Below are 12825 nucleotides of genomic sequence, written 5' to 3'. Positions count from 1 at the left end.
AATCTTGGGGGGGAAGAGGCGGGGCAGGAGGTGGGACCTAGGGGGGAAGAGGCAGGGGAGGGTGTCCAGTTTTCAGAAAGTCGAAAGTTGGCAACCCTGTGTGAGGTTTATCCACTCCACACACACCCATCAACAAGTTTCAGTGGGGTTTGTGATTGCTAATAGATCAAAGATACACTTGCTGTGAGTCACCCAACCTCTAGCATTACAGGGGGAAGCCACCTGACCTCCACTTTGTGTGTGATCATTTCAGGGTCAAAATTCAGCTGTAAACACACACACACAAAATGAGGGTTTCCCTTTTGTCTACTTAGTGTCTTCCTTTTCTTTCCTTATCCCTAGCCTGTTTTCCTCTGTGTCCTACCTAATTCAAAGCCCTGCTCATATTCTTCCTTCAGGCTTTCTCTAAAGTCTTCTGCCCCACACCTGTTGTATACATTCATCTGCCTATATATAATCCCTCTTTGCCAACTTCCTGTTATTCTTGCACCTCTTCCTATTCTCTGCATTGCCTTTGTCTGTCTTGTTTGTTTAGAGTGTAAGTTCTTCAGGGAATGAACTGTCTTTTCCTATATGCCTATATTGTGCTTAGGCCCAATTTTGGTTGGGGCCACTAGGTGTGATATTAATACAAATAGTATATAATAATTAATTAATAATATCCCTGTATTTCTTCATACTACTTACTGCACATCACTTTCCCATGCACTCTTGGCTAGCGTAGACCCCTGTCCTTAAATTAAATTCAGGGAAAGACTCCTATACCGCACAGAACCCCATGAAAGTTAATGTAGCTCACCTGTGTGCAAGGGTCTGCCCATGCTGATCCAACTGGAGGATCAGGGTCTTAGCTGTTTATTGAAAAATTTACTAAAGGTGAATAAAACAGGGTTCAATCACTGGGTATTTTATGAGGTGTATATTGACTAAGATGTGCTACATTAATTGCATTCTTTGCTTCATTTCCTCCATATCTTGTAAGAGGTGCAGTCAATGGAGCAGGAAACCCTTACTTCAATTCTTTTTACATTTTGTAGGGTAAAAACTGTGTTCCTCTTTAGGTATGCAAGAAAGAGGGTCCCTTGTTTGGGCTTAGATATAGGGCATTCCAGTGATTAAACATTTTTTGGCTTTTAACTGATGGCTGCCAAAATCCTGTTAAAATTAAGGTAAGCGCTTATTGGTAGACACGTGCTCAGTAGAAAAAGCCCCTTATTTTTTGCATTACAACCTGCTTCCTGTGTTCCCAGTTCTCTGATATTTAGCTCTTCCCTAATCAGTTTGTCACACAGAGTGACACAGCTCTTGGTTGGCACAGAGCATAAAAAACATTCCCCAAGATTGGATTTTATAGCTGCATATTTATTTAAAGAAATATATACGTGCCTTAATTTTTTAGCAAATTAATACTGCAAACTGGAAGTCCTTGGTGTAATACAAATCCAAGTGCCAAGTACAGCAAAAAAAAAAAAAAAAAAAAAGTGCCGTTTTCTAACCATAGGAGGAATGGATTTCAAATTCGGCAAATGTAAGTGCTCTGTAGTCCCTTGCCATTCTTTGACTGATGATGAGCTGCGTGTACTGCCTGTTAAAGGAATATTGATTGGAATTAGATGATAAAATCATTGCACAGGGAAAAAAAACACTGCAAGTGAAAATGAGAAGATGGAAATGTAATAAAATTCTTGATTTAAAAATGATTTATTGGAATAAAATAAAAATGCTTCCTATAACAGAGTTGAGACTTAGTCCTGGGAATAACAAAAATGTTGAGAGAATATATCTGTTGCTTAATATAATTCATTATCAATTACACATATATCTTTGACAGCCATCCCACACTTTACATCAACCTTCCTTATGCTGCAATTTTTCCTCAGACAGTGCTTTAGCTTTACTTACAATTAATCCACTGGTATTATAGTAATGGAGATTCATGCTGGAAAGCATTAACTTTCTCCGTTAAATCCCCTTTGAAGCAAACATTTGAAAAATATTTCCTTTGTTCAGGACGTGCAATTTAGTAGCTCTCTTTTTATCCTGAGATAGCAATTCTTATGCATACTATTCCATATAAAAAACGCATTAAATTACATAGTAGTAAAAGATCTGAGACAAACTTTGCATTACTTAGGCACAAATGACTAAGGAAAAATGTATGACTAATTCTGCTCCACTTGAGGTAAATGGCCAAACAAACACTGACATTAAGAAGGGTAGAACTGGGTCCTAATTTGTTCTCTACAATACTTAGGTATTAAAGAGAATGGGCCTGATTCTGCAGATTGCTGAATGGCTACTTTAAAGTTCTGAGTTTTCTCAACTCCCACTGAACTATGTCCAGCAGAGCATATACACATGTACTTAAATCCATTGCTGTTCAGCAAAGACTTATGTGGTTGATTAGATGCCACTGGACTTAAGCATATGATTAAGTGCTTTGTAAATAGACAAGGACTGCAGAATCAAGGATCCAGTCAATGGGAGTCAAGGGCTTTGAGTGCCTTACAGGAGTCGCTGTCACAGCCAGGTCGTGGGCGGCCAGACCTAGTAGTCAGAGCTAGAGTCTTCAGTCACAAGACAGCAATCAGGAGTTGTCTGGATCAGGATAATTGGAGATCAGAACCATGAGTCAGGAACCAGAGTCAGGTTGGGTCAGCATACCAGGAGGTCAGAGCCCGGAGACAGACTGGAGGTCAGATCCACAAATCAGTGCCAGGAGTCCTGCTGGGTCAGGATGCCAGGAAATCAGAGGACACATAGTACAGAACAGGGTGGAGCCCAGTTGTTCAGATAGCATCCTGTTCCTGCTGCAGGCGTAAATAGGTCCAGAAGGCCAATGAGTGGCTCCGGGACTTTGCCCATAGGACTGCAGGGTCAAAGCTTCAAACTGGGATTGGGCTTCATGGGTCCCAGGTGAGCAAACATGAGCAGGCAATGTGGCTGCCAGATGGATGGTTGGAGTGTGACCCAGGTTTGAGGCCTGTGGGTCATGACAGTTGCTCACTTGCAGGATTAGAGCCTTTGTGCTTTTCTGTAGATTCCAGTACTCTTGTAGAGTGGTCCTAGACCCTAAATATTATATTTTATTATGCAAATTTCTTCTTAAAATACAGTATTACATTTTGGTGTAATTATTGTAAATGGTAAAAGAGCCAATTGCCATTAATGAATGAGAATACATAATTACGAGGAGGTATATTTAGGTCTTATATTGATGTAACTACAATGTATGATGACAGAATTATATAACTATGATATATACTGTTGGAGAGTGCCATAAAGGTATCTGTTAAAACAAAACAAAAAAAAGTAATGATAATGAATCATGGGTGTTTGAATGGTTTTCCAAACAGCTGTAAATAATCAAACATAGGAAGTATATGGCACCTGGGCCAGATCTTGGCTTCATCTCCTCAGCTGGAAGGAAGGAGTGGTGAGGGCTGGGTTGTGGTACTGTGGGCTGGACAGTTACTCCATGTGGAGGTGCTACATGGGGATCATACATGCTTAACCTCAGGTTTTTGTTAGATTTCTCAGTCCTTCAAGACTGTCATCAGAAAATCTCAGGACTTCTAGTGCTGTAGCTGGAAGAGTGATACGAATGGCACAGAGGCATTATCGAGAGATAGGGCCTATTTAGGCTGGCTGTCAAGAAGTGAGTTCCTCAGCTCGAGACACACTGTTGTCTAAGGTCACTCAAAGTAGAGGATTACTTTTCCCCCTAATTTAATACAAATACACTTATTGTCAGATGGCCAAGGGGAGTACGGGGGGCACAGAAAGTAGCCAAAATGAAAATCTCATGCTTTCCAGTTTCACACTGTAGGCAGGTGTGGTGGGATTCAAGTACTGAATGATGGATGGGAATGCTGAGGGGCTGGTGATAGGTAAGGGATTTATCAGACTGAAAGGACTGAACAAAATAGGACAAAAAATGGAAGTATCAAGCCATTACCCTGGCTATTTTGCTTGTTTCTCCTTCCCTAGCCCTTCATCTGTGTGTTTCTTTTTAGACTTAAGCTTTTGGGGTGAGGGGTAGCGTCTTTCTTTGTTTGTACAATACCCATTGTACAATACAGTACATTGTGGGCACTACTGCAATATTATGGAGGCACTGGTTGTGATTCTGTATATAAATATGTTAAAGGGACTGTATGTTGATATATGATTTAGGATGTGTTCAGGATGAATGCACTGTCACTGTTCTATGGAGAAGAAGAAGCCCACCCTCTGAGAATGTGAGAAGAGATGACCCTTCCCCTCAGAGGGAGGGGAAGTGACAGTTGGAGAAGAGGAGGATGTTTGAGGGACAGAGTCAGGCAGTGCCTGATGGAGAGAAACAGAGAGTTTGTGAGTCAACTGTGAGAAACAGGGCAAGGGAAGAGGGCAGAGAGAGGGACAGAGGAAAACTGAGAGCAAGTGGAGAGACCGAGACTGAGCAGGACAAACAGACGTGCTGAAGAGGGTCCCCTTAGTTTATATCTGGCTGGTCAAGTCAGTCTCTGTTTGATGGTGTGTTCCTGAGCATCAGTTCCTGTTTGTTCCTGACCATCGATTCTAGTTGTCTCCTATCATTGATTTGTGTGGCCCCGGAGATCCAGAACAGGAATACCAGTAGGTCTAGTCTAATGTGCACCCCCACAAGCAGGCATCACTTAAGGTGAATCCAGCTCTTCAGGAAGTCACAAGAGGTGCTTGAGTCTCAGAGACTGACTTGGGTGTTAGACAGAACCCAGTGAGATGTCTGGAGAAAGGGCAATCTTGAACTAGGGGAAAAAACCCCACCAACAACCTATTAAATAATAGTCTGTGCATACAGAGATAGATATATTTCTTTATTTAGAGGGTTATATTTAGTTAAGTACACTTAGTAGTAGGTTATAGTGTGGGTATATATAGATTCAAACTGTTATTTTTTATTGTATATATTCTTCATCTATTTAATATTATCATAGAATCTAGTGGAATCTAGTTCCATTTGTTCTGATTTAAATAAAATCCCCATATTTTTTTTTTGACAACCTGTTGTATTATTTTGACAACGTGTTGTGGCTAGCATTAAATAACCTTTTATCACCATGTAACATTCCCAAGCTCTCACTTGACAGGTAAATTATACCACTACTGTGATGGACCATTACTAAACCTTGGTTGGTGGTTTTGATTGGGTGACCCTCAGATGTATTTCAAATTACAACACAATAACCCTACTCAGGGAGGACTTTTTACACCTGCTTGGCATCATGAGCAGGATAGGCACAGTTTGAGGCACTGCAGACTAAGATGACTGATCAAGAGACCAAATTTAGAGAACATGCAGCCACTCTGCAAGAGGCAAGACAAGAGCAGAGAGAGGCGCTATCTCTGGGTGAGGTGGTTATCAACTGCCTACCAGAAATACCTGTCACCTGCTTTGTATATAGCCAGGGATAAGAAAATTCTAGATTTCTGTGGTACCATTATTAAATCCAGGGACCTGGTTGTTGACAAACTAAGATGACTCTGAACATGATGACAAGGAAGGATTCCTCTCTGTTGCCCAGGATAGAGGAATCACTACTTGCATTGGGACAAGCCACTCTGTTCTCCACTTTTGCCCTAACGGTTAGATATTTTCAGGTAGCTATGGGGCCTGATGATATCAGGAAAACAGCCATGACTACTCCATTTGGACTGTTTGAGTGGACTCATATGCCCTTTGGGTTATGTTATGCTCCAGCCACCTTCCAAAGATTGATGGAAACAGTATTAGGAAATCAGATGTTTGAGATTCTCCTACTTTATTTAGATGATGTACTCATGTTCTTACAGAATTTTAATGAATACTTGGAGCAACTAGACTTGGGTTCTGGTCAAGCTGGCTAAACATGGACTAAAGGTGAAACCTAGTAAATGTAAATTTCTCAGTACTGAAGTTAAATTTCTGGGACATGTTCTGTCTGCCCAGGGAATTGCTGTTAATCCAGAGAAGGCCCAGGCACTGGAAAATCGGAGAACCCAATGAAGTCTGACTGAAGTTAGGAGAATGCTTGGTTTTCTGAGTTACTATTGAAGATTTATTCCTGGGTTTGCACAGATCTCCTGTCCATTGTATCAGCTAGTGAGGAAGCCCAAAAAAGGGGTTAGGGTAGTACCTTTTGAGTGAACACCAAAGTGTCAATGCGCTTTTGAAGCGTTGAAAAGGAGACTGATGACTGCCCCAATTCTGGCATATCTAGATTTCAATATGCCATTTATACTGATTACCAAAGCCAATTTTGTGGCTTAGGAGCTGTATTGAGCCAGTTACAAGAGGGAGTGGAAGGAGTGATAGAATACACCACTGGAGAACTCAGGAAGTCCAAAAGAAATGACAAAATTACAGCACATTGAAGTTGAAATTGCTGGCTTTCAAGAGGGCTGTTACAGAGAAATTCAAGGAGTATCTGATGTATAATGTGACAGACCCAGACTGGTTAGGTGCAGGAGTGTGGTAGAAGGAAAACACACAGGACATTGGTTGAATAGTTTCCTGTTTCCTGAGTGACCAGGGCAGGGGCTACCCCAAAGCAGTCAGGAAGGTGCTAGAAGCAATTAAGTCAAACAGACTCCATAAGACATCTGGAACCAATTAAAAACTAATTAGAAGCAGTCAAAGGAAACAGGCTAATCAGATCACCTGAAACCCATTTAGAACCAGCTGGGACTAGTTTAAAAGGAAGCTCCTTCAGAGAGGCTGGCTGGTAGGAGTTGGGAGTAGGAAGGTGTGTTGTGGGAAGACCTGGAGAAAGAAGGTGCACAGTAAAAGACCAGGGAGAACAAGCGTGGTCAGGTACCAAGGAGGGTGCTAGAAAGGGGCAATGGGGAAGTAGCCCAGAGAAGGGCTATAGCTCTGGTAGTATAGGAAAACTACCTATTTCCGCTGCCAATTAGGGTCCCTGGGCTGGAACCCGGAGAAGAGGGCAGGCCCAGGTTCCCCAACCTCCCCTTACACAAACGGTCCCAGAGAAGGAAGAGAGGGACTAAAGAGGGTTCTTACATCAAACCCGTTAACTGGACGATGATGAAGGTGACTCAGTAAGCTGTAACTTTGCCTCTAGGAGGGGAGAGGGGCTACACTGAGGGTCACAGCAAACCTCTGAGGCGAACCCTAACCACCTAGAAGCGCAGGACCCCACGAGGCAAAGCCGGTGCTCTGCCACAACTGGTGTCAGGAGTGGGATTCTTGGTCACAGTGTGGTGGGGGGAAAAAAAGGTGCATGGGGATGGGGTTGGTTTCGGAGTTGGCTTTTTTTAGGGTCAGGGTGCCCTCACCACAATGGAGGAATTGGTACAAGCCACAGCAGCACAGCAGGAGACTACCCGGATACAGGGGATGGCAATGCAGGAATCTACCTGATTACAACAAGAAACCAACCAGTTGTTAGTGAACCAAGCCGCCCAAGATTGAGCTCTCCTCTGAGAAGTAGTGGATCAACTAAACACCCTCTCCAACCAAACACAAGGGCCCGGAGGGACACAAACCCTAAGGGCAGCAGGCTGTCTACCAAAAATGACAGCCGGGGATGACATAGAGGCATATCTCCAGACTTTTGAAAGAATTGTTCAGTGTGAGGTGTGGCCACAGGACCAGTGGGCCAGCACTCTCGCCCCTTTTCTATGCAGAGAAGCTCAGAAGGCCTATTTTGATCTGCCTGCCTGAAATATACACAGCTAACTACACCAGCTGAGGGTGGAGATCCTAGCCCAATCAGGTGTGATGGCAGCCATACGGGCCCAGAAGTTCCATGATTGGAAGTATAAGGAGAGCAAGCCACCAAGGTCTCAACTGTTCGATCTGATGCACCTTGCTCGGAAGTGGCTACAGCCTGAGGCATGCAGCTCTGAGGAAATTTTGGAGACGTTGGTCATAGACCATTTATGTGCGACTACCACCAGACCCTCATGTGTGGGTAGGCCAGCACGACCTGTCCACCTACAACGAAACAGTCGTGCTGATAGAGAGATGATTGATGGCCAGGGAATTGACCCATCTATCTAGGGAAGGCCCTGTATGAGGCAGGAGACCAATGCCAACCGCGGGCTTCAGGTGACCAGACATCCGGGGACTCATAGGTGGAAGAAGAGGGAGGCAGAAGACCAGACAGGAATCCAGGAAGACGGGAATGGAATAGGTGTGGGAAACCATGAGGCTAAACCTCCTAACCCACGGGACAGGAGAAGTAACTATAGGTGTTATGGGTGTGGGGAGCTGGGTCACATGGCGGCCCAGTGTCCCAACCTCAAAGAGCCCATCCAGTGTAATCTCAGGGACTGGAGTCGTCCATACTCCCTCCTCAACCTTGTGGGGGTCGCAGTCACCCCACACAAATATACAAGGCCAGTAAAAATGGATGGGGTAGAAATCATGGCACTCGTAGATTCTGGGAGCGCTATCGCCCTGATCTCAGATAAACTAGTAAAGCGCAACCAGTTAACGTATGCTAAATGTACAGGGGTAATGTGTCCATGGGACTGTTAGCTACTACTCCATGGGAGAAAGGTCAGAATTTGGGAGGAGCATGGGCTGTTATAGCAGGGATAAAGGAGAGACAAGACAGATATGGGGGGTGGGAAATTAAATTAGTATCTTAGATGTCTGTATACCAATGCAAGAAGTATGGGGAATAAGCAGGAAGAACTCAAAATGCTAGTAAATAAACTCAGCTATGACATAGTTGGCATCACAGAGACTTGGTGGTATAATACACATGACTGGAATATTGGTATAGAAGGATACAGCTTGCTCAGGAAGGACAGGCAGGGAAAAAAGGGAGGAGCTGTTGCCTTATATATTAAAAATGTATACACTTGGACTGAGGTTGAGATGGAAATAGGAGACAGACTTGTTGAAAGTCTTGGGGTAAGGATAAAAGGGGTAAAAATCAAGGGTGATGTCATGGTAGGGATCTACAACAGACCACCTAACCAGGAAGAAGAGGTGCATGAGGCTTTTTCTGAACAACTAACAAAATCATCCAAAGCACAGGAATTGGTGGTGATGGGGGACTTCAGCTACTCAGACATCTGTTGGGAAAATAACAGAGTGGGGCACAGATTATCCAACAAGTTCTTGGAATGTATTGGAGACAAATTTTTTTATTTCAGAAGGTGGAGAAAGCTACTAGGGGAGAGGCTGTTCTAGATTTGACTTTGACAAATAGGGAGGAACTGGTTAAGAATTTGAAAGTGGAAGGCAGCTTGGGTGAAAGTGATCATGAAATGGTAGAGTTATGATTATAGGGAAAGGTAGTAGGGAAAAGAGCAAAATAAAGACAATGGATTTCAAGAAGACAGACTTTAGCAAACACAGGGTAAGATCCCATGATAGGTAAGATCCCATGGGAAGCAAGTATAAGGGGAAAAACAACTGAAGACAGTTGGCAGTTTTTCAAAGAGACATTATTCAGGGCACAAGAGCAAACTATTCCACTGCATAGGAAAGATAGGAAGTATGGCAAGAGACCACCCTGGCTTAACCAGGAGATCGTCAATGATCTAAAAATAAAAATAGATTCCTACAAAAAGTGAACACTAGGTCAAATTACAAAGGATGAATTTAAACAAAGAACACAAGTATGTAGAGACAAAATTAGAAAGGCCAAGGCACAAAATGAGATTAAACTAGCTAGAGACATAAAGGGTAACAAGAAAACATTCTACAAATACATCAGAAACAAAAGGAAGACCAAGGACAGAGTAGGCCCGTTACTCAATGAGGGGGGAAAAACAATAACAGAAAATGTGGCAGAGGTGCTTAATCACTTCTTTGTTTCAGTTTTCACCAAGAAGGTTGGTATGATTGGATGTCTAACATAGTGAATGCCAGTGAAAATGAGGTAGGATCAGAGGCTAAAATAGGGAAAGAACAACTTAAAAATTACTTAGACAAATTAGATGTCTTCAAGTCAGAGGGGCCTCATGAAATGCATCCTAGATTACTCAAGGAACCGACTGAGGAGATATCTGAGCCACTAGCAATTATCTTTGAAAAGTCATGGAAGATGGGAGAGATTCCAGAAGACTGGAAAAGGCAAATATAGTGCTAATCTATAAAAAGGGAAATAAAGACAACCCGGGGAATAACAGACCCGTCAGCTTAACTTCTGGACCCGGAAAGATAATGGAGCAAATAATTAAGCAATCAATTTGCAAACATCTAGAAGATAAGAAGATAAGTACCAGTCAGCATGGATTTGTCAAGAAAAAAATCACGTCAAACCAATCTGATAGCTTTCTTTGACAGGGTAACAAGCCTTGTGAATAGGGGGGAAGCAGTAGATGTGGTATATCTTGACTTTAGTAAAGCTTTTAATACTGTCTCGCATGACCTTCTCATAAACAAACTAGGAAAATGCAACCTAGATGGAGCTACCATAAGGTGGGTGCAAAACTGGTTGCAAAACCATTCCCAGAGATTAGTTATCAGCAGTTCACAGTCATGCTGGAAAGGCATAATGAGTGGGGTCCTGCAGGGATCAGTTCTGGGTCCAGTTCTATTCAATATCTCATCAATGATTTAGGTTATGGCGTAGAGAGTACACTTATAAAGTTTGCGGATGATACCAAGCTGGGAGCGGTTGCAAGTGCTTTGGAGGATAGTATTAAAATTCAAAATGATCTGGACAAACGGTCTGAAGTAAATAGGATGAAATTCAATAAGGACAAATGCAAAGTGCTCCACTTAGGAAGGAACAATCAGTTGCACACGTACAAAATGGGAAATGACTGCCCGGGAAGGAGTACTGTGGAAAGGGATCGGGAGGTCATAGTGGACCACAAGCTAAGTATGAGTCAACAGTGTAACACTTGCAAAAAAAGCGAACATCATTCTGGGATGTATTGGCAGGAGCATTGTAAGCAAGAAACGAGAAGTAATTCTTCTGCTCTACTCCGTGCTGATTTGGGTGCCAAATTTCAGGAAAGATGTGGACAAACTGAAGAAAGTCCAGCGAAGAGCAACAAAAATGATTGAAGGTCTAAAAAGCATGACTTATGAGGGAAGATTGAAAAAACTGGGTTTGTTTAGTCTGGAAAAGGGAAGACTGAGAGGGGACATGATTACAGTTTTCAAGTACTTAAAAGGTTGTTACAAGGAGGGGGGAGAAAAAATCTTCTTAACCTCTGAGGATAGAACAAGAAGCAATGGGCTTAAATTGCATCAAGGGAGGTTTAGGTTGGACATTAGGAATAAATTCCTAACTGTCAGAGTGGTTAAGCACTGGAATAAATTGCCTAGGGAGGCTGTAGAATCTCCATCATTGGAGAATTTTAAGAGCAGGTTAGACAAACACCTGTCAGGGATGGTCTAGATAATACTTAGTACTGCCATGAATGCAGGGGAATGGACTAGATGACCTCTCGAGGTCCCTTTCAGTCCTATGATTCTATAACTGTGCAAGAGGTGCGCTCTCCTTAGTTTCCTCAAGAGAGGAGGCCATAACCTGTATGAATGTATTGGCATCTTTAGAAGTGTTAGCAATGGACTATACATTGTTGGAACCCACTATGGATAGATATGAAAATGTGCTGGTGTTAACTGATATGTTTACCGGATATGCAGTCGTCGTCTTCTTCTTCTTCTTCAACACTCGACCAGACAATCGGCTGTAGTGATCATTTGCTATTTGGTCCATTCCTGCACAACCACAAAGGCTTGATGGCCTGAGAGTCCAACACCGGAATAGACTTGATGATCCCATTTAATAGGGGGTCTGCCTCTGGGCTGCCTCCACTCCTAGGTTGGTGGAATTTTATTCTGGATGTTACAAGCTATCTGGAGAACGGCATTCACTGGAACATCTTGTGGCATCCTTGCTACATGTCCAAAAAGCATAAGGTGCACCAAGCGGACAATGGCCTCAATAGTCTGTAGACCTGAACGATCATAAACATCTGCATTACAGATGAAGTCATTCTACTTTATGCCCAGTACACGACATTGACATTTTGTGTGGAAAGCCTCCAGCTTTTGTCCAGTCTGTGTGGTGTAGTGTCCATGTTTTGCAGCCATACAACCTTATGGGAAGGATACAGTTTGAATAAATCCTGAACTTGGTTGTCATACTAAGATGATGTTGATTCCATATCTGTTGTAAACAGCCCATGGCAGATGCTGCAATGCCAATCCGATGGAGACCCTCAGTGTGAGAATTGGAGGAGCTGGTAAGTATAGAATCCAGATAGCAAAAGCTGGAAACTGATTCAATAGTTTAGTTGTTCAAAGAGATTGTAGTCTCAGGCAGACCTGGTCCAATCTCAATGCCTATGGACCTGATGGAATGCTGCATTATTAAATCCATTGCCCGACAAAAGAGTGCAGGGGACAGAATGCAACCCTGCATAACACCAGATACTGATTTAAAAGGCACTGACATCCAGTTCCCCAGATGAACAGAGGCAGCGGTTCCATTTTGCAGCTCTCTAATCAAGTCCAGCAGAGTGGTAGGGACACCTACATCCTTTAAGGCCTTCCATAACATGCCACAGTCTACTGAATCAAATGCGGCCTTAAGATCAACATACGCTACGACCCGGGGCTTCCTGATGTATCTCCGACAACAAGTGAAGGGCCAAAATGGCATCTAATGTGGACCTGTTCCTCGTAAAGCCTGACTGTTGGGGACAATACTTCCGATGTAGCAAAGGCTCCAAGCGTGCCAGCAAAACATGCGCAAACACCTTCCCTGGAATGGAGAGCAAGGTGATCAGCCTGTAGTTCTTACATTCGCTGCGTGGTCCCTTGCCCTTATAGAGTGAGAGCACAATACCGTCCTTCCAGACGGTTGGCAGGGTTCCAGTTCT

The sequence above is a fragment of the Lepidochelys kempii genome, chromosome 3, assembly GCF_965140265.1.
Source record: "Lepidochelys kempii isolate rLepKem1 chromosome 3, rLepKem1.hap2, whole genome shotgun sequence".
Taxonomy (NCBI): domain Eukaryota; kingdom Metazoa; phylum Chordata; order Testudines; family Cheloniidae; genus Lepidochelys; species Lepidochelys kempii.
Note: the sequence above shows the minus strand (reverse complement) of the source record.